This window comes from Chinchilla lanigera, unplaced genomic scaffold (assembly GCF_000276665.1).
Source record: "Chinchilla lanigera isolate Chin_1 unplaced genomic scaffold, ChiLan1.0 scaffold00040, whole genome shotgun sequence".
Classification (NCBI taxonomy): domain Eukaryota; kingdom Metazoa; phylum Chordata; class Mammalia; order Rodentia; family Chinchillidae; genus Chinchilla; species Chinchilla lanigera.
Window position 1 is genome coordinate 17,362,261 of NW_004955441.1, and position 22,613 is coordinate 17,384,873.

Here is a 22,613-nt window from a genome sequence, read left to right on the forward strand (position 1 = left end):
AGAACAAGCAGCTTTTGAGACATTGTTGCTCCGAACATACTTTGATGTGGCTCACGATACCCACAAAAACAACTTTATAGTGTGTCCTCAATACTGTGAAGATTTTTAAGTTAAAAAGCTCCCCCCAAATCATTCCAGGCTTCTTTCCGGACACAGATGGTAAGGGACACAGATGCAATTAATAAACTGTATAAATCACCACTGTTGGGTGTCCTTCAGGAGGAACTTACTCCACCAGCCTGTCTTTTAACTTTTATCCTTCCTAACTTCTCTGGTTTGAGCACAGACAGGATCCTTGGAGACAGAATAGTTCTGTCGCCAGGAGGTAATAAACCCATGTTCAGTGGGTGGACAGAACATCCCTAATTCCTAACCCCTAATAACATTGTGAAGATACTGATCTTTAACTCTGCATTTTTGTTATTTAAGAGAAATAAGGTATCTCAAACATAATTTTCCACTGATTTATCACTTTCTTTAGAGAGATTCACGTGAACTTGATTTTTCAGACAATATTCCTAACATAAGAATCATGCCTTCACTAATACCAGTATAACATCAGATCATCTGCATAAATATGGTCCTTTCTTACAGTGGTTTGACTTATAATTTTTTACTTCAAAATATGGTGAAAGGGACATAGTCAACAGGAACTGTCCATCGAGTTTGGAGTTTTGGTCCTTCTCCAGGCTACCTATATGTAGTAAGACCCCGTCCCCAGTGCTGGACAGTCAAGTGAGCCAAAGCTCACACTCAGGCCTGTATCATGCGGTAAACAACTGATGCTGCACCTTGGACCATGTGGCTAAATTTGGGTGTCAAGTGGGTTAAATGTGCTAAATGCAACTGCAACTCACAAAAAGTTTCAGTCCACAACGGGTTTAATGGATGCTGAGGAGCATCTGTAAAATCTTGTCATCATTTCATGTCACTGAAGGTGAGGCTGTGTGCATATTCTCAGCTTAGAAATTTTACAAGTCAATGTAATAAAACCAGGAACAAAAATTAAGCAAAAATCTTATTATAATCATATTTCAGGGATTTTTTTTCTTGGAAATAGATGAAAAACACATAAAACAATATTTTTTGCTAGATTTAATTTCAAAGAAATGATAAATTTTAAGTGTTAGGAAGGCTCATCAGGAGGAATATAGATGTAGATGACACAGATCTTTTTGGTGAAAGGAAACATCAAATGGCCTTTGGACAGTCGTTCAATCCATGCTCCTTTCTAAATTCAGGTAAAATATACATTTATTTAGAATCACTGGTATCAATACAAGGCATTTGGCAGGTACAGTAAAGACTGACTCTCAGCCTGCACAACCTCATTGCTTATGATAAACACTAAAGTTACAAGATAAAGCAGGTAAATGTTGTGGGGCAAAGTTACTAATCACAGTTTTCTTGTATGATCATTTAAAAGTATGCATAATCTAATATGACTAGCATTAGTAGATTGTTGCACTAACTTCCCTTTGCTATGACCAATACCTGCCATGTATGACTGGAAAGAACAAAGGTTCACTTTGGCTCACAGTATCTGCTGTTTTAACCCATGGTCAGTTGGCTCCAGGGCAAAATGGTATGGCGGAGGAAAGTTGCTCACCTCTGGGAAGCCAGGAAGCAGAGATAGAGCCAGCTAGAGAAAAGAAGTATCCTTCTAAGTCAAACAGCATTCCTCAGTGACTTACGTTCTTCAGTTGGCCCTACCTCCTTGGAGCTCATTCATCTAGGAGCTCATGTCCATTGAATACAGTCAGCACACTCACAAAACCGTCACTTCTCCAGAGTTTACCTCTGAACACATACTTTTTTGGGGGACATTGTAGATCTAAGTCATATCAATTTTTGACAATTTATATATAGAATAACAAAAGTGGAAAGATTTATTCTAGGAAAGCACAATGGAAAGCAATTAATTTTGCCTGATGGATCAGAGAGGACTGATACTTGATATGAGTTTAGAAGAATACAACGCTGACATGACACACCTTTCTGGGAGGAAGCATGGAACATTTTTGACAGGCATCTCAGACAGCAGCAAAGTAAGGAAGGCTTGTAAAAGTTAATAATATATTCCAAGGATACCACATGATCCACTAGGACTGTGGATCAAGGTGTATTGAGAAGTGAAGATTTAATAATTAGTTGAAACAATTTCATGTAGGATTATGATTCTTCAAGGAGTTTGGATTCCATTTTCTAGGCATGGAGAAGCATTTGCCTTTTTTAAAATGGAGCAGTGATTTGATTCTGCTTGTGATTAGAAAGATAATCTTGGGTAGGGTTAGGATGCAAAGGATCTGAGCATCTAGAAGACTGTGGAAATGGTATTGACAAGGGCTGCTGAGGTCTTAATTTTAAGTTGTATAATCAAAATGATGACTGAAATGACAGCACATCAAACAATAGGCTGTGAACTCTGGGACACTGGGAAATAACTACATGGGTGAAAAGAATGGAAGGGTACATTTGAGGAATGGAATAAGACACTTAAACTAGGTTATCAGAAAGAGGAGAAAATGAGACATAATAAACCTAAGGGACATAAACAAGAGGAGGCAGAAATATAAACAATCTAAGCTTCCCCTCTGGCCTTGTGTCCAGCCAAGGGTTTTGATCCGTAATGATTTCAAGGTGATTGTAAACTCTTCCTGGAGTAAGTGACCAGAAGTTATTCGAGTGGCATACTTCCTGTTCTGCAAAAACCGTAAAATAGCCATAAGCAGAGAATCTTACCTAGAGAGTAAACATCTGCATTTGTTCTCAGTAGCAGAGCACCTTTCCTTAATTTCCCTCCCTTAGCTGTATTCTCAGTGACAGCTGCCAGATCCAAGCAGGTTCCCCAGTGAAGACAAGAGAGATTGTTCTGCAAACCCAGCACTCCATGAAACCATCAGCTAAGCCCTTGCCGGGTCTCAGGCAGAACTCCTGCCTTATTTTACTCTGTTAAAAGCAATGTTTTCGGATATTTAAGGGGTAAGAATTGGGATATTTTTTCTTTTAGTAAAACCATAAAGAAGAGAAGCTAATATTCCGAGACACTCCCTAATAGAGGTTTTTCATTTTATTTTCCTTACAGCACTTGCTGCTATTTTTCAAATTTACTTGTTGGTATACTTACTGTTTTTCTTGCTCCATTAATGTAAACTTCATGAGCGTAAGTATCTATCCCACCTTCCTGAAGCTGCTGACACAGCAGTCCACAGCACACAGGTGAAGTTCAATAAATGTCTTTTCAATGAAGGCATGTACTGGAAAGAAAGGATATATCTATTATATGTTGGGGTAGATCTGGATTCTGAAAAGCTGGTTAAAACCTTGGAGCAAAAACTTGTCCTTTCTTATGTATTATTTACTTTATAAATTTGTATGCATTTCTTCTTCTTTACTAGGCACTGTGCTATGCGCTGTGTTGAACGTGCTAAGTGACACCAAGCATCCTGAGAACCAGCAGGGAGCACAGTCCACTATATTCTGTAAATTCTACTTCTGCCAAATAATTAGGGTTTTGGTGGAAATTTTAGTGGCTAATATACTGATACTGTCAAGTAACATTTGATTATATGACAAGTAAAGGACCGTGAATACTGTGTGAACACAATATGTTGCATGTTGTGTTATGGTTTCTATACACTTTGCAATATAGGTATTATTAGCCCTCTTTATCCAAAGGAAAATACATATTTATTCAATACATGTGTAATCATACCTCTTCTGATAAGAACAGACACTACACTTGATCTTAGCCAAAAGGCCAAGAAGCAATGATCATACCTCTTCTGAAGGGTATATGGAATAATGCTCATAAGAGCTTTATTCACAAATATGAAAACTGGAGAGAAACCAAGAAAATTGAAATACACACCAGAATAATCCTACAGTGAAATGCTACTCCTTGACAAAGGAGTGAAGGACTGATATATGAAACGTGTGAACTGCAAAAGCACTATTTTGAATAAAAGAAGCTAGATACCAATTATTGCATATAATATGATTGCATTTGAATGAACTTCTGTAGAAGAGGGTAAATGAATATAGCATCAAAATAGAGGGATAATTTCAATGGAAAGTTGGATGCGAGGATTAACTATGGAAGAACTCTGGGCAGTCTCTGATTTTAAGGTGTGGATGATGTGCAGTATCTTACTAGACATTTTTTTGTCATGCTGGAGTATCCATTTGTCAAAATTCAGGATGTAATGAACTTAAAATCTGTACATTTTAGTGTAGCTAAATGATACTGGAAAAGTAAGTAAATGTGAACTTCACTGATGATGTACATCGGTGACAACTTGGAGGCAGAGTGTACTCACTGCAGCAACTTGTTTTGCACTTTGTCAAGAAATGTGATATACAGGTGGACCAAGGACGAATCAGGGAATAGATATGTTTTCACTGCATAATTATTTCAACTTTTCCATGCACATGAATATTTTCATAATAGCATGTTAGAAAAATAATACAAGGATTTACTACAGTCTTTAATACTGGAATTGTATAAATTCTGTATCATGAATCCCTCCAGACTCTTCCAAGCAGAATTAATCCCATGCTATTTTCTATGACTACAAGGCATAGAAAATTATCATAGGAAGTAAAAATTACTTGCAACTTTCTCCCATTATACAGTTTTGCTTAAATATGCTACTTAAGTGATGAATCAGTGTTGTTGTTTTATGAATCATTTGTTTTAAACCCTTACTTGGATGTTTAGCTTTGTCTTGTATGAGAGTTAGTTATTTTAACAAATAATGCCAGTAGAGGGCTGTATATTTGACACCAAAGATTATTTGTAACCTTTTCTGTTTCCACGTTTATCTGCAATGGGTGCCCCTATATCATGTGTTCAACAGGATTGAATTCTGGTCATCACTAACCGCTTTTATGTGAAGTTTTCCATTCTTCACAAATGTGTGTGAGTCAGGCTTTTAATCATCTATGGCCCTTTTTGAATATATAAGAATAATAGATTTTGAGATTGTGAATTACTTTTAAAATAGTTATTCTGATTTTTATGGCTAGAACTGTTGCTCAATTATTAGATTATATATGGTATTTTACCATATGGGAAATAATGGGTGATCACATGTGTTGTGATGAGACATTTTTATCAATTCCTCTTTACTATGTAAAATTACATTACCAAATAGCTGTTAAAATGCCTATCAGGTTTTATTTTAGATTATTTGGAATAATGTCTCTTCAAAACACTAGTTCGGGTAAGATCTTGAGAACCTCACCGTAGAGGTGGTCACCTCTCTAGACTGCTGACGAGTATACTTGAGTTGTTATTGAGATGACCTTTAACTTGAACAGTGTCCAGTTCATGAAATATCTTATCAAGAATAAAATAGTTCCAGTATGTAAATAGCCATGCTTATCATAATGACAGTAAGAAGAGTCTTGTAATAAACTGTGATTATAAATCTGAGTAAAGCAAGCAAGTGTAGGTGAAATAGAATAGAATTTGATTCTGTGTAGAACTAAACCCAGGAGGTTTGTTAATTATGTATTTGTTCCTATCACAGATGATCACACCTAGAAAAAAAAAAAAAAAAAAAAAGAAATGTAAGCTCTGCCCTTGAGGGCGCATATTTCAGTGTCTGGGAAGAAAATTGTCATTCTCATGGATAAGAAAATATGTGCTATTACTACAATTGGGAATTTTCTCTTCAACTCACCTACAACTTTCATAGAAAATAACTTTTCATTAGTTGAAGGCTTACACGTGTTTTTAGAATTCACTTTCAAAATAGATGAAAAGTAGTATTTGCTTGCAGCTCTGTCTCTGAGAAGTGGTTCAGGGAAAAGCAGTATCTCTCTTGGAGCATAGCCCTAAAGTGAATTAGAACGTGTACTTACAACCTCTGAGAACTCATGTTGAGGGCTCACAGTAACTCAACTTGAGAGGGAGGAGAGGAAGGGGAGGAAAATGAGGTACAAACACATTTTTAGTAGTCAGCTAGAAGGAATATTGGTTAAAGGGGTTATATGATCTCTGATCACTACCAAACACACTTGCAAATTATCACATAAATATGCAATTTCAATGAAGCTAAAACATACTATTTTTCCACTTATGCAAATTCTAAATCTACTAGACTGATCTACTACAGCTACTGGACAAAGTTTTCACGACATAAACAGCCTCCTGTGGCATATGTGTCAAAGGTTCAACTCCACTGTGCTAGACTATTTTCATGAAATAGTATAATAATAATCTCACAAACATCTACATAGAGCTATTTCTTAGTTATTCATTATGTACTTAGATAATAAAATATTTTAAAATTAATATTTCTGGAGGTGTAACTTAGTTAGGATGTCTGTTTAGCATGCATAAGGCCCTGGGTCTGGTCCACAGTACCACATACAAAAAAGCAAAAAAAAAAAAAAAAATCTTTAAAACATTATACTAACCTCACAAACACAACACATTGGCTTCTTTTCTCATTTAGTGTTGATAAGTCAGTAGAGAATAGTGAACAGGGGCATCACGTCTGCTGCTAAACTCCTAGATTTCTACTTCCATCAGGGCACTTAGTAGCTGTGTTAACTTGAGGTGATTTATTTCTCAGTGGCTTAATCTCATCTCCAAAGGAATATGTAATGCTGATAATATTCTTCTGGGGTTTGTGTGGGATGTCAAAAGCATACATTGTATGTGTGCACATGATATCATGTGCCACTGCCTTCTCAGCATTTCCTGATATGCACTAAATAACTGTGAAGTTATATTTGTCATACATATATAGATACCCATTTTACATATATATGCATATATGTATGTTATACATGTACATGTATATTAGAACATTACCTGACACATAGGTAAACACTTTCTATAATTATTCATAATATTAAGTGATGAAATGAATACAAATGATGAAATGAATGCAAAAGATCATGAACAATTTTAAATTTGAATTACCAGTGCCTAACTTAACCAGGAAGCTTCGACATAAATATCTACCTGCCTGTTTGACATCTACACTTGAATGTAACCTATAAATTGTTCGTTAGTGTTTCCTTTAACTATCATCATCATCCATCTAGTCAATGAGCTCCACACTATAGCTGATTGACACAATCCAATTGATCCTTTTCTTTTACATCTCAAAGCTCATTACTCCATGAGCAACATCTTTTTGAGTCTACATTCAAAACATAACAAGCAAATTTTATACAGCTCTCTCATTCCCACTACTATTTTGGTACAAGGCACTAATAGCTCTTAGATAGGCTTTCTAGACTGCAGTCCTTGCCTATCTTTGCTTCCATGGACATATATCACCCTTCCATTTTCTCTATATGAGGAGCTACAGTGTCTGGAAACCAGCATTCAGAGCACATCATTTCAGTGTTCAAGCCACTGTGTTTAGAATAACACTTTAACCTGTGAGTGCCTACTTGATACAAAGCCTGGCCCCTCCTTCCCGGAAGCTGCTTCCTGGTTCCAGCCCTGCCTTCCTCTGGGAACACCCTCAGCCTTCCCCTCCATCTGCACGCCTTTCCCCCTGCTATCTGACCTCCTGACTCACGCTTTTCCCTCAAGTCTCAGCTCAGATGTCAACACAGAGTCCTCACTCATGACAAAATACTACTTTTGTCATTTCTCATGCCTTATTTTAGTTATCTTCATAACACTTATTATTAATGTCATATTTAATATTTATTTGTTTAATATTTATATCCCCCAGGGGACGTAAATTAAACTCTAGGAGGGCAGGCACATGTTTTACTTACTGCAGTGGTGCACAGCCTGGTGAACTCTCTGGCCTGGGGTAGATGGAAAACAAATATTTAGTCAAAGAATACATAGATGATGGGCCAATTCTGGTGTCTTTAAGATCATCCCAACAACAAAGAGGGTTTGGCTGAAGTGACGGTAGTCATTATGATTCACCAATACTGAAATGTATTACTTCCCACTAACCCACATTCGTTCTCCAATACATCTAAATTTATGTAATGATGAAGAAATGAATTGATTGGTGAAAATAAATCCATAAGGTGGAGTGATTAATTCTTTATATACCATGGCCATTTCCTCTAGATTAAATGGAAAGTAATCAGGAAAAAGTTTCAACAGAGGGATGCATTACTGTAAAAGATTGTTTAATTTTTTTTTGGTTTATGTATTACTGAAGAAAATTTATACCTTTCAATGTTAGTAATTTTTCTGTTTTAAGTAACAAGTTTGAAGGACCATGATTTCTGTTTTTAGATTAAGAGTTTAGTAATATTTTGGTACACTTATTCTTTTTGACATTATATACCTTCTCTTTTTTAGATTAAGATTTTAGGGGACTTGGGAAGCCTAAGTGAGCTGCCTAGGGGACTGGATCCTCTAGCCCCAGCTCCCACTGACACCTCGGGAGGGGCCTTGGACTCTGGAAGCTCGGTGAGCTGCCTGGCGGACCCTGGTGTGCCAGCCACCCCACCCCACTGCCACCAAACAGAGAGGCCTTGGTCTTGGGAGGCCTCTGTGAGCTGTCCGGGTGCCCAGGTCCTGTGGCTCCACCCTCTGCTGCCATCTCAGGAATGAATGTGAATCCCCAGAAATCTAGGGAGATTTGCAAATGACAAAAAAGAAGAAGCAAAATGCAATCTCAGCCAAACACTCTACCCAGAAAAAGTCCAGGAAACATCAACATGGAAGAATGTAGAAGTCACACACCTGAAATCTCTGAAATGATAGCAACTGAAGTAAAGAACCAACTACATCAGGCTGTAGAGGAAATCAGATCAGAAATAATTACTCAGGTAAAAAAGAAATGACAACCATAATGAAAGAATGGCTTGTCATATCAAAGGAAGACATAGATAAAAAAATAGAGGAGCGCAGAAAAATGAAGGACACCTGGAGTGAACAGTATAGGAAAGAATTAGATTGCATAAAACAGATTCAAAGAGACATTCAGAAAATTAAAAATTCCATTGAAAGCTGGAAGAACAGCTTGAATGAAACAGAAGATAGATTCAGAACTTGAAGACAGCATTGCAGCTAGTGATCATGAAAGAAAAGATCTCTTAAAAATAACAAAGGAACAGCAAATAACAATTCAACAGCTGCAAAATGAGGCAAAGAAAAACAATATAAGGCTGATAGGTGTCAATGAAACAGCAGGAGGCAACACGAATGACATAAAAAGACTATTTGTAACAGTAATAGCAGAAAATTTCCCAAGCATGGGACAAGACATATAAGTGAGGCATATAGAACCCCAGTTAGTCACAATGAAAATAAATCTACACCCTGACAAATGATCATCAAGATCCCAGAAATTGAGCAAAAGAACAGGATCTTAAAAGCTGTTAGAGAAAAGAAATAGAGCACCTAGGAAGGAAAGAACATCAGAATCATGGAAGACTTCTCAACACAGACCATCAAATCAAATAAGAGCTTGGAGTGAAGTATTTCAGGTCCTGAAAGAAAACAACTTTCAACCCAGATTACTGTACCCTGCAAAGCTATCATTGAAAATTGATGTAGAAATAAGACACTTCCATGACAAAGATCAACTGAAGAAATTCATGAGTGCCAAACTAATCCTGCAAAGAGTACTGAAAGATATTCCACAAAGACATAAAAATGACCACAATCTCAAAACCAACAATAGAAAAGAACTACATAGCAAGGTAAGCAGTTAAACAGAGGGGGAAAGTGCAGTGCCAACAGTGGAAAAATAACATGACAAGGCTAAGTCAATACATATCATGAATAGCCATTAGTGTAAATGGCCTCAATTCACCAACCAAATGAAACAGACTGGCCAAGTGGATCAACAAACAAAATCCAACAATATGCTGCATACAAGAAACACATTTAACTCCAAAGGAAATCCATAGACTGAAAGTTACAGGGTGGAAGACAATAGTCCATATGACAGGAACCCAGGAAAAAGCAGAAGTAGCTATTCTGTTTGCAGACAAGGTGAACCTCAAACCAACAACAATCAGAAGAGACAAAGAAGATCACTATATTCTTGTTAAGGGAAAACTGCAAGATAGAGAGATAACAATCATAACTATATATGCACCAAATGTTAGAACACCCAATTATATAAGGCAAATTTTAACAGACATGAAAAATCAAATAAGTAATGGCACAACTGTAACAGGGGATTTTAACACCCCCTTGTCACAAAGAGATAGATCAACTAGACAAAAAGTCAGCAAAGAAATAACAGAACTAAACCAAATGTGTGAACAAATGGACTTAGTAGAACTTTAAAGAGTATGCCACACAATGACATTAGAATGCACATTCTTCTCAGCTGCACATGGGACATTCTCTAAAATACACCACACGTTAGCACATAGAACATGCTCAAGTAAATGCAAAGGAATTGAAATTATCCCATGCATATTATTGGACCATAGTGCAATGAAACTGGAAATAAGTGATAAAAGAAATTGCAAATAAACACAAGAAAAAATGTTCAATGTCATTAGTCATTCTAGAAATGCAAATTAAAAAGACACTGAGATTCCCTCTCACCACAGAAAGCATGGCTATCACCAAGAAATCAATCCATAACAAATGCTGGAAGGGCAGTGGGGAAAAAGGAACTCTGCTATTGGTGGGAGTGTAGACTGGTTCAACTATTGTGGAAAGCAGTTTGGAGATTCCTCAGTAAACTAGGATTAGAGGTCCCATTTAACCCAGCTACTCCCCTCCTGGATATTTTTCCAGAAGAACTGAAAACATCATACCACAGTGATATATGTGCACCCATGTTTACAGCAGCACAATTTGTAGTAGCTAAATCTTGGAAACAACCCAAATGTCCATCAACTGAGGAATGGATAAAAAAGATATGGTATTTTTATACAATAGAGTATCACTCAGCTATAAAGAAAGATAAACTAGAAGTTTTTATAGGTAAGTGGATGTAACTAGAGATCATGCTCATTAATGAAATAAATCAGACGCACATGTATAATCATCATATTTCCTACCTACTATAAGTAAAGGAAAGAATAAATAAAATCTGAAAGGTATAATAGATATTGTGAAAGGGAAAAGACACTGCTCAAACAGGAAGGAGCTACTGGTATGAAGGAGACGAGAGGAAAAAGATAGAAGGAAGAAGGAAAAAATGTGCATACACAGGATAATCAGGATAATTATACTACTGATATCTGTTAGTTTATTGAAATAAACTGTTAATGTGTAATTGTTTGATCAATCTTGCATGCCTTTGTCTGATTATACATGCAACCATTTTGAAGATGACATTATGTAATATAACAACCACTGTTAATATCCTATCACCACCTTTTGAAATTCTGTACCATTTTTATTGCTCTTTATGCTGTTTTGTTTATGTGTTTGTTTTTGTTATTTTGGGTTTTTGTAAAATGAAAAACAAAATTTATATGTATATATAAGGATAACTGGAATAGGTGTATTGCTGATGTCTGTGGTTTATTGAAAGGAACAGTCAATGTTTAAAATTTTCTTTTTTCTTTACCAATTTTACACTCTTGAATTTGGTAATCAGAATGACTGATTTGAAAACAAGAATATGCAGTATAAGAACCATTGTTGAGCTCCTCCATCTTGTATGGTGAAGCTCTGCATCATTTCCATTTTTTAAAAATTACTTATTACTGCCTTTGATTGTTTGATCAATCTTACATTCTTATGTCTGGTGGACCGAGCAACTTTGTTGAAGATGACAGTATGTAATGTAGCAACCACTGTTAATTCCTATCATATTGTTTTGAGGTCATGTATCATTTTTGTTGTTTTTGTGTTGTTTTGATTTTGTGTTCATTGTTTTGTTAGTTTTTAAAATTTTTAAAATAAAAAAGATTTTAGTAATATTTTAGTGGGCTATTACTTGTTAATATAATCATTCTTTTGTGTTTGATCAAGAAAGTGTTTAAAATGTCTTTTCATCATTGGATGTATTAATCCACAGAACATCCACCCGTGTTTTGCAATTTGATTTACAAGCTTTGATGATCTGTCCCCTGGAAAGCAATGTTCTTAAAGGGTAATGAGAGCAAAAACCAGGCAAATCACACGTGCCTCTGTTTGGACTGTATGCACGATTGTCACAGCACGTAAGAGCTCAGAGAGGAAGATAATGCAGGAAGATAGATGGGAGATTAGGAAAGTGTCATCATTCATTTATGACTTTATTCCCTTTCTTCAGAAGGCAAAGAAAAATCCTCTCTTTATCTTGAGCTCACTAAAGCAAAATCTAAATGATGTCACCACATGAGCGAACATGATTTCATGGAAGTCAGTATAAAATGGATTGAAGAATAACCCCAGGAAAAGGAAAGCTAGATTATTTTATTGAATCACATAAGGTGCATGTAAATATTTCACACAAGCATATTCTCTTGAGAGTTAGAGATTCTAATCAGAGATTTGCAAATCTTTCTTCAATTCACCAGGTATGTGATTTTGCGAAAAGGCGTAGCCTCTGGTCTTCAGATGTGCAGCAATGGTCTTTGCATGTCTCTGTTTGCTCATTTTACATTTCAACCTTATTGAATAAATGCTAAGAAGTTAAAAATCTTGTGATATGACATATGTAACTTATTAGACAAAAGACTAACAAAATAATCTTTAATAGGGCTGTTATTTCTTATGGCATTTTATTGGTGATTATTGGATTGCAATAGATGTTTTATAGCTCACAATTATCATGGGAAATGAATATAATGATGTATGAGAAAATATGTATAGGAAAGAATAAATAAAGCTAAGGAGATATTTTGTTTTATTTATTCTTAACAGAAAACATACTATTTTTAAAGATTTCAAGCAACAATTACAGGTATTGAAATTGATTAAATTTTCTCAAAGAATTGATTCTAATTACCTATACATACTTTAAAAAGGAAAAGACAAAAGTCTTGTCTCATACTAAGAAATGTTCTGAAGCAACCTATTATTAATAATTAATTTAGAATTCTCTGTCAAAACATTGGTCACATGCTGCTATTAGCATGAACTTAATTGGTGCTTTCACGTGGAAATCTCAGGTTTCTGCTCATCGCTGCATTCCAAGACAATGCTCCAAGAAAGAGGAGAGGTGCGGGAAAGAGGTAGTAAGAAATGTCTAATCATTTTAATTATCATTCAAAGCAAATGACACTCAAACAGAAAATGTGAGAAAAATAGATTAAAATAGAGCCATCGCTCACACAGATAGACATTTTCTTCCACTGCCTTTCAAAACCAGCATACGGCAGATAGGCAGGAACTGAATTAGTTCCATAATTAAAGCACTTACTCAAATTCTTAGAAAGTTATCAGAAATATGGTGTGCAGATGATAAGCTTATACGTGCCTTTTGTGTAATACTATACTCGTAAGAGTGAAATACAAACTCCATGCCAAAAAAACCATACCAACCCGTATTGTACTTTCCTTCCATCCTCATTTATTCACATTCACTCTTCTGCATTCTCCCTATCTCTGTGAAAATATGCTTAAATAAATGTGATTGTTTAAAATATTCCAACATTAAAAAAATAAAATAAAATATTCCAATATTATGACCATTTAGTGGGTATGAGGTTGCTTAAAGAGTATTGTACTTGAAGTTATGAGACACAGATCCAAATCGTGATCAATGTAAAGCAAAAGCTATGTTTTGCTTTTTTAAAAACTCATCCTATTATTAAGGGTTCAGTTTAAACTATGACTGCACTACTTATAATATGTGTACTTTTAATATATACGTGATGTTTAATCTGAGAGTCCTCATAGAGAAAATGGTGCCCATCATAAAAATTATTTATAACAAATACAAAAACATCTGTTTTTGCCAGTAGCATGGAAAACATTAAATATTAATTGAATCTGAAAAAATGTATAACAGCATTAAAAGAAATTCAAGCCCCTGAATAAGGACCACTAACTTTCTAAGCTACTAGGACAATTTGAATGCATATATGTGGAAACCCTGCCAATAATCCTGACACACTTCAAAATGGAAAGGATTTAGAAAGCTAGATAACACAAAAAAATAGTTCTAGTACTGTCTTTTCAAAGAGAAAACAATAGTTTTCATGTACTGTCAAGCCATGAGCTTACTGTCTCTCCAAAGGAAAAACTTCCAGCAGATAAAATGCATGCTTTGCGAGGATTTGGGAGAGGAAATGTGATGACCAAGACATTGAATATTCATAGAACACACAGTTGTCATATTGTTTGGTCTCTTTTACATGTTTCATAACTTTCCAGGCCAAAAATACCCATGAACATGGCTGATTTTAGTCAAACATTTGCGAACTGTTTACTAACATTTCTAGGGGATCAGAATGTAGTGGAAATAGAACAATGGTATGATACATTGGATTTCTAGCTCATTTCAGCATCTTACCATAAAAGGGCAAGCTACTGAGTCCCTAACTACAGGAAAGGAAGGTACATCAGTTTACAGCAGGTCTTTGTATCTTATTCTTGTTATATGTAATATTTTTAAGTAAATGTTTCCAATAAGAAAATACAAATTCTTCCTGGGAAATCTATGTAACTTAAAATTTTTGTGCTACAAGACAGTAAGTGAATGAAAAATCACTCTGTGTTTTTGTTTTTCTTCTTCTGTAATTTTGACCATAGTAGTTTCATAACCTGGCTAAGAGTAATAATGCATCTGCACATATAATATATCTGAATATCAAATGTTTCAAATTTTGCTAAGCAATAGTTTCATAAAACAATTTTCTTTCCAGTAACCTTGAAAAATATATTTTTATGATAGCAAAAACAATAATAAGGGTAAGTGATGATTTTAGATATAGCTAAAACTTGGAAGATACTTAAAGCGGTTATATTTATGACTCCATATGTCTTGGTTTACAAAGTAAAAATAGAACACACAATACTTACAAACTGTACAAAGGTTTGACTGTTGTTGGTATTTTACTATATTTGGCTGATCATTTGCTCCCTCATTTTCTATTCTTTCTGTACAGACATGCATACACACACACACACACACACACACACACACACACATTTTTTTCTAGGCTGTTTATGTGTAAGTGGTGTTTATTATAGCCCTTCACTGCTAAATACTTCAGCATGTTTTACCCAAGAATAGGGACATTCTTTCATATAACTGCAATTCAGTTATCAATTTTACTGAATTTGAGTCAGGATACAATACTTTTTTTAGATCTACTGTTGTATTTCAAAGGCTGACTTAAAAATATATCTTCTTTCTGCAGTACAGGAGACAGGCTTTTGTCAGGTATTGCCTTTGGTTGTCGTATCTTTTTGTATTTCTTTCATCTCTAGGAGTTAAAGACCCTATTTATGACATGGACATTTTGAAAGAATCTAGCCAAGTCTTTCTTTTTTTCCTTAATAGAACATTTCACAATGTGTGTCCCTGTTTCCTTGGGAATAGATTCCTTTTACTCATTCTCATTTTAACCACTGCATAGGTGTTGGTGTGTGTCTCTCTTAGGGTATCGCATATCAGAAGCACAATTCTTAGTCTATGGAGACTGCTTCAGTAACATACCACAGGCTTAAACAATAAATGTTTCTTCCTCACAGTTCTGAAAGCTGGAAGGTTGATGATCAGAGAGCTCTCGGCCTCTATGCCTGGTGAGGGTCCTTTTCTGCTCTGCAGATGGCCAGTTTCCTGTTGTATCTTCACAGGTGCAGAGAGGGAGAGCTCTAGTCACTTCCTCCTACTGTAAGGCCCTTGGGCCTCAGTACTTCCCCATCTGCAAGACAGGAGCCCGTGGTAGGACACGCCCTCTTTCTATTCCTCCTCATTGTGCTTACTTTATACCCCTCGTCCGATGCCAGCTGGTGTCTCCTCCATAAAGACTGTAATTCTCTCCCTGTTAGAACTACTATGTAGTCTTCAGGGAGAACTTTTAGGTCATGCACGCATTCTGTTTCTGATCAAAATTTCTTAGAAAGGAGAAATTACATATTACCTGTGCTTATAAGTTCATATAAACACAGTATATATATACATATGTATATATATTTTTTTCATATAACAAAGAAAGCTTATCATATATGTTTTTTGCATATTGTTCCTTCTCATTTAAAAAAATCTCCTGGAAAGTGGTCCAAATTGGATCTGTAGATCTGTTTTTTTTTTTTTTTTTACAACACTAGAAAACTCTATGGTTTATTCAACCAATCCATAGCTTAGGTAATAGATAGTTTCTAGTGTTCTACAATTGTAAATAATTTTGCAAGGAACAGTTTTTCACAGATAGATTTTCATGTAGTTGAGAGCATATGCTCATTGTGGATTCTGTGCAGCGGAGAAGTGGAAGGCACCTGCACAGAAGTTTGGGAGAATTCTCTTGTGTGCCTGTTGTTGAGTAGCACCTGACTTCCGTATGCATAATAGTCGGAGAAAAGTTCCCACTCCTCTCTCTCTCTCTCTCTCTCTCTCTTAGAATTAGCAATTTTGGTAACATTTTAATGTCCTGCCAAGATTTCTACAAATGTCCTTTGACTTGATAGTTGTACTCTTCTTGTTTCTTATTTTGCGTATTTCTCTTATTTTTAAATGCAGTGGCTAGTGGCTTTTCTATGTTATTGAAAAACTTTCAGTATCTGAATTTTAATTAATTTGATCCGTTGATTTTTTTCTCCATTTCCTCTATTTCTATGCAGGTATTTTCTTTTCTTTTCTATTTTTTTTTTTTTGTTGTTGTTTGTTTGTTTTTTGTTTTTTTCTGGTACCGGGAATCAAACTCATGACCTTGCGCTTGCCAGGCAGGCACTGTGCCGCTGAGCTAAATCCCCAGCCCCTATTTTCTTTGTTGTTTTCTCCTTTACTTTAATTTTTTTCTCATAGTGTTATATGTTGGGAGTTTAAGTCATATTTTTGTTTTAGTGATGTGTTTTACTGAGCAGTAACAGACCACAGTTTCTTCATCACTCCTCTGTTGATTGGTGGCAAGGCTGGCTCCATATCTCGGCTATTATATTATGCTGCAAAAAACATGAGTGTGCAGGTATCCCAATGGCATGCTGACTTTAATCCCCTCAGGTATACACCAAAGAGTGGTATGGCTGGTAAACTTAATTTTGTCACCTTAATTGGCTTGGGAGCTGCTCAGGGAATAGTTGGAGTGTGCTTCTGGGTGTGCCTGAGGGGGTCATGGAGGTGTGCCCTTGGGTAATATGTCTGGTCCCTCCCCTTTTTCTCTGTAGTTCCGCTTCCTTGCTCTGCTTTCCGGCTGCTGTGAGCCAAGTATCTTTGCTACACCATAGCCATCCACCACGATGTTCCTGCACTAGGGCCAGCTGACCATGATTACTGAGTCCCCTGAAATCATAAGCTAAACCTCTTCTCTACACTGCTGGTATTGGGGATTATGCATCAGCAACAGGGAGTCTGACTAATAAAACCAGGTAATATGATAGTCTGACTTTTGTTCATTGAGCACTCTCCATACTGATTTTCACAGGGGCTGTACCAGCAGTGCGCAAGGGCTCCTCTCCCCGCTCCATCGTCACTAGCATTTATTTTTTTCTCTACTTGTATTCTTGTTGTTAAACGTACTGACTGGGGTAAGATAGAATCTCAAGGTAGTTTTGATTTACATTTCATTAATATCTAAATTTATTGAACCTGTTTTATACACTTATTGGTCATTTCTACTTTGTTTGAGAAGTATTTGTTTAAGTTATTTGCCCATTTATGGTTTAGCTCTTTGGGGTTTTTTAAGGTTAAATCATTCACATTCTCTCACATGTTCTAGATATTTCTCTTCTATTGGAACAGGAGCTGTCACTACCTATGCCTGGCCTTGCTCCTCACTACAGAGGGTGGTGCGGCCAATCACTATACCCTGTCCTCAGTACAGGGGGTGGTGCGGCCAATCACTATACCCTGTCCTCAGTACAGAGGGTGGTGCGGCCAATCACTATACCCTGTCCTCAGTACAGAGGGTGGTGTGGCCAATCACTGTACCCTGTCCTCAGTACAGAGGGTGGTGTGGCCAATCACTGTACCCTGTCCTCACTATAGGAGGTGGTGCGGCCAATCACTATACCTACGTAGCTTCCAGCCTGAACTCCCTGCTGCTTAAACTTTGCTGAGCTCTCCTCCTAGCCCTCCTCCCATCTGTCTCTTGTGGCCATGTCTCTCCCACTTGCTGCAACAGGGTGTCCCCAGGTGTACGTGTTCTGTGACTTCCTGTCTGTGGAGCTGCTCAATCTCAAACAGGAAGCCCCCTTTCAAAGTGGCTGCTGATTGTACCCCTTGGAGAAAAGGCCAGGACCGTCGTGCATTTCTTTTTCAGAATTAGACTCCTGTGCAAGAGAAGTCACTTTCAGAGTAAAACTCAAGTTGCCTGAAGGGTGGGATTTTCCTGGGGCTCTGCTTTTGGTCCATTGCTTATCACTGCAGCTGCTGGCTGGCTGTGGTCATCTTTCGTTTGCAGAATAGGATTTAACCTCCCCCACGATCAGGGTTAAAGTAAACTGCTTCATTCTTTTCTGCACCTTGTCTTCTTGTTTCTTCATGATTTTTAGCTTTTCCAGTTGCTCTTCTCACTCAGCAGCTGTTTTCTGGACCTCTTGGTTCCAGGTCACGCAGAGGCTGTGACTCCCTGCCTGCCTTCTCTCTGCCATGTAATTCCTAAAATTGTTATATCTTTTCCACTTAGAGAAAATCGTGTCTTATTTTACTAATAAAAAAATAATCTTTAGGGGCTGGGGATTTAGCTCAGTGGCAAAAGCGCCTGCCTGGCAAGCGCAAGGTCATGAGTTTGGTTCCCGGTACCGGAGAAAAACCAAAACCAAAAAAAAAAAAAAAAAAAAAAAATCTTTAATGTTTTATTCAGAATTTTTAGAACTCTATGAATAACTTGCTCATATTTCCTGACTATTTTTCAGGGTTGGTTTTTAATTCTTGTTTCTTAATGTCAGTTTTTTACCTGTCTTTAAGAACTTCAAAATGTTTTTCTTACAGGATGTTACTTGATTTTATTTTTGTTTATATGTTTATTATTTACATAACAGAAATTTTTAAGTAATTGCCAGTATGTCAGTATGACTTTATTTCCTGATGTCTAGTTTTGAAAGACTTTCATAACTTCACTGATATAAACAGTTTTTTCCTAAAATTTTCCCCTAACTTTCATTGTTATGCACATATGGCATTATGTATATATGGACATAAATATGTATGTACACTTGTGTGTATCTATATATTTTACATCTAGTTTTCCAATACATCTGAAATTTGTCTTTATTAAAATATAATGCTTGTTTTCAAATATTTGAGGGACTCAAAGAAAAATAACTTATTTTGAGTTGATACAGAAATTATTATAATGAAAGTTATAGCAAACCACAGTCAAAATTTAAAGAATGTTTGGTGCTCTTTAGCAATAAGATTGTCTATTTATTACTGGATACATTTAAGAAAACAAGAAGCTTTGTGTAAAGAATTAAGAAATTTACGGAAGTGATTTCTACATTATACAGGAAGTTGGACATCCAACTTAGAGAATCTGTGGTTTACCTGGCAAGACAGTAAACACAATATTTGGCTTATTCAACTTTGAGAAACATAATTAGCTATTTTAATTTTATAACGATCATACATTTAATGAGATACAAGTGGAAAAACTATAAAATGTAGAAAAATAAGAGTAAAAATACATACACGAACTTACAATTGAAACATAACCGCTGCACTTATTTTGAGCTACGTATATGTGCATATATTATATATAAACATATTCACAGGTATACACACAAGTATTTATTTTATAAATTATATATAAATACTGTTTTACAATTTGTAAGACTGAAGTATAAATTATACTTTTCTGGGCCACTCAGTATATAGTTACATAATTTTTAGTCATGACACAAAAACCTTAGGATGTGTATTATAATTTAATTATGATGTGGGCAGACATTTAAGTGTCTTCTTTTCATACTCAGTGTTATAACTAATATTCTTGTCTGTAACTTTTTTTTTTTTTTGGTTTTTCTCCGGTACCGGGAACCGAACTCACAACCTTGCGCTTGCCAGGCAGGCGCTTGCCAGGCAGGCGCTTTTGCCGCTGAGCTAAATCCCCAGCACTATAACTAATATTCTTGCACCTTTAACTTTGGGAACTTACCCCATTGTATTTTCCCATTATAAAATACCAGTTTTTTGAGAAGTGCTGAGCTAAAAATGTATGAATATTCCTAAACTTTCAATTTATATGGCCAATATCATTACTGATGCATCCAAAAATACCCATTGAACAGTTTTATCAAGAACCATGGTTGGTACTTAGGATTTAGTGTCAAATATGAATTGTAACTGGTAAATACAGAGGAAATTATAAATTCTTAAAGGGAGCAGGAAAGAGGAAAGTTTTATGTAACAATTTCAAACCGCTTGGTCAGTGTCCAAAGGAACCGTATGTCCTTTCATATCAGGAGTCTTGCATGGCAAACAGGAACAACGCCTTCCAAGAAGCACGCCTCAACTATGTACAATTAAATAGTTCTGTTTGATGAATATAGCCCCAGTGGCTGAAAAACATTACTTGCTCTATAGTATCAGGCTGGCCAGATCTTTAATGAGACTTTATTGTCATCGACTGACTGCTTCACTGCTTCATCAGATGGCTCTGCGTGAGTAATTGTAGGTCAGTAGTTGTACAGTGGACGGATTTGCATAGTGCATGTTAATCAGCAGTCGTTCTTGCTTTGAGAACCAGTGCAACAGATGGCAATAGCAACAGTACAAGTCTCTAACTTCTGCCTCAACACTGGGTGGATGCTCTATCAAGAAAATTCAGTTAGTGTGGTGAAGACTTTATTTTTGCTCCCAATGTGGTCTTCAAGTAGCAGGTCAAGAAAGATGACCTTCTGAAAAGCCCCTCTTGCTTTTGTTCCCCTAAAATTGCAATAGCCCAATGTTGTAGTCAGCAGTACACATTAAGGGCAAAATAATTTTATACACTGTTTCTCACCCACGTTAAGTTTGCAACTGCTTTGTGGGTGCAGGTAGCCATTTTTGCTGCCCTTCGTTTACGAGATAACTTTGGTAAATATTGCTACTGTAATAGCAATTCATGCTTTAATTTGTGTTCATCCTGTATAGTATCACAATTTTTTTTATTTAAGTTTGAAAACATAGCATCAGCTTGGTAATCATACATATGTGTAGCTCCTCTCTCACTGCCCTATTTCCCCTGGAAATTAGAACAAACAATGCTGTCCAATTTTGACATTATCCTTGGGCAGGGTGATCTGGGGGAAGCAGAGTACCCAATTCCCTGAGATGTATTTACTCCTTCAAATTAATTTGACTTTCTGAGAAAAACAAAGGGTATTTATGTAAAAAAAAAAAAAAAAAAAAAAAGTAAGGACAAGTATTAAAACAGAAAAGGTCAAAGTTGTAACCTCTGCAAAGAATAAATCAGAATAATGACACTAAGTCTTCAAGGAGGACAAAAGAGGATCCATCTGATGCTTACAGAAAATGAAATAAAAACAAGTCAGTGAATATTTCAGAAATAGGGATCCTCTGCTGTATGAGAGTAAATTTTTAGCCTTAAGAGTGATTACCTTCTCTCAAATATGTTCTAAATTGTATGGAACATCTGTCTTTGGAAACTTTAAAAACAGATGGGACGTATTGATTTCAGAATCAAATCCAAATTTGCAGGTGAGTTAACCAGATGGACCTTGATCCTTTTCATAATTCTACAGTCATGGAACAGCCCAAATTTCAATCTAGTCTTGGCATATTTGGTTGATTCCTGACAGGAAAGCAGCTGGTATTTGTGGTTGTATAATAAATGATAAATGAAACTTCAACCACCAGTTGTGCTACTTGTAGTAAAATAACGAAGGAAAACATTCCACTTTGGTGATCGTCATTTAACTGTCCCCTAAGTCACACACACTTCACTTTGTGTTGGATTACGGAGCTTCTAACTCCGATCACTCCTTACCCTCACAACAAAACCCGCAGGGCTGCACGCAGATGAGTAGAGAAGGACCCGAGGACCTGAGCACAGATCTACGTTGCAACGGAAGGGAAGCTCAGCAGACAGTCACTGATACACCTTGGAGGAGGTGCCGGGGGCAACAGGGCGCATCAGGTCCAACAGGAAGGCAATGCCCCTGAACACCGAGAACCCGACAACATGAAATCCAGATCGGCAAATCAGCATTAGGTCAGTCTGCAGGAAAAAAGTAGCGGATTGGTCATAAAAGGTGACACTCAGTACCCAAGCTAGGAGGAAGGGAGAAAAGGGAAGCAGAGAGATTCCGGCTGCATGAGGTCAAAGCAGTAGGTATCTCAACTGGCACAGGTGACAGCTCTCACATCCGGCCTCCAGATATAGGCTATCATGTTTGCAAGGATACTTTGACGTAAACATAGGGGAAGCTCATTTTCACTGAGGGTTTGTCAGGGCACAAGAAGATGTTTGTGTCCAGCCCCTTAAAGTTGCTTAATTTTCCTTGCTCAAATTTTTATTCGTCCTGGAAATTGGAACTGGCCTCAGCCACAGGTGAAATGTGAAGGACACCCCGCTGAGATGAAGATGAGAAACCCAGCGGGGTCTAATAGAAGCCACCCGGAGAAGCGGGGTTACCTTAAGTGCGGGCACTTGAGCAG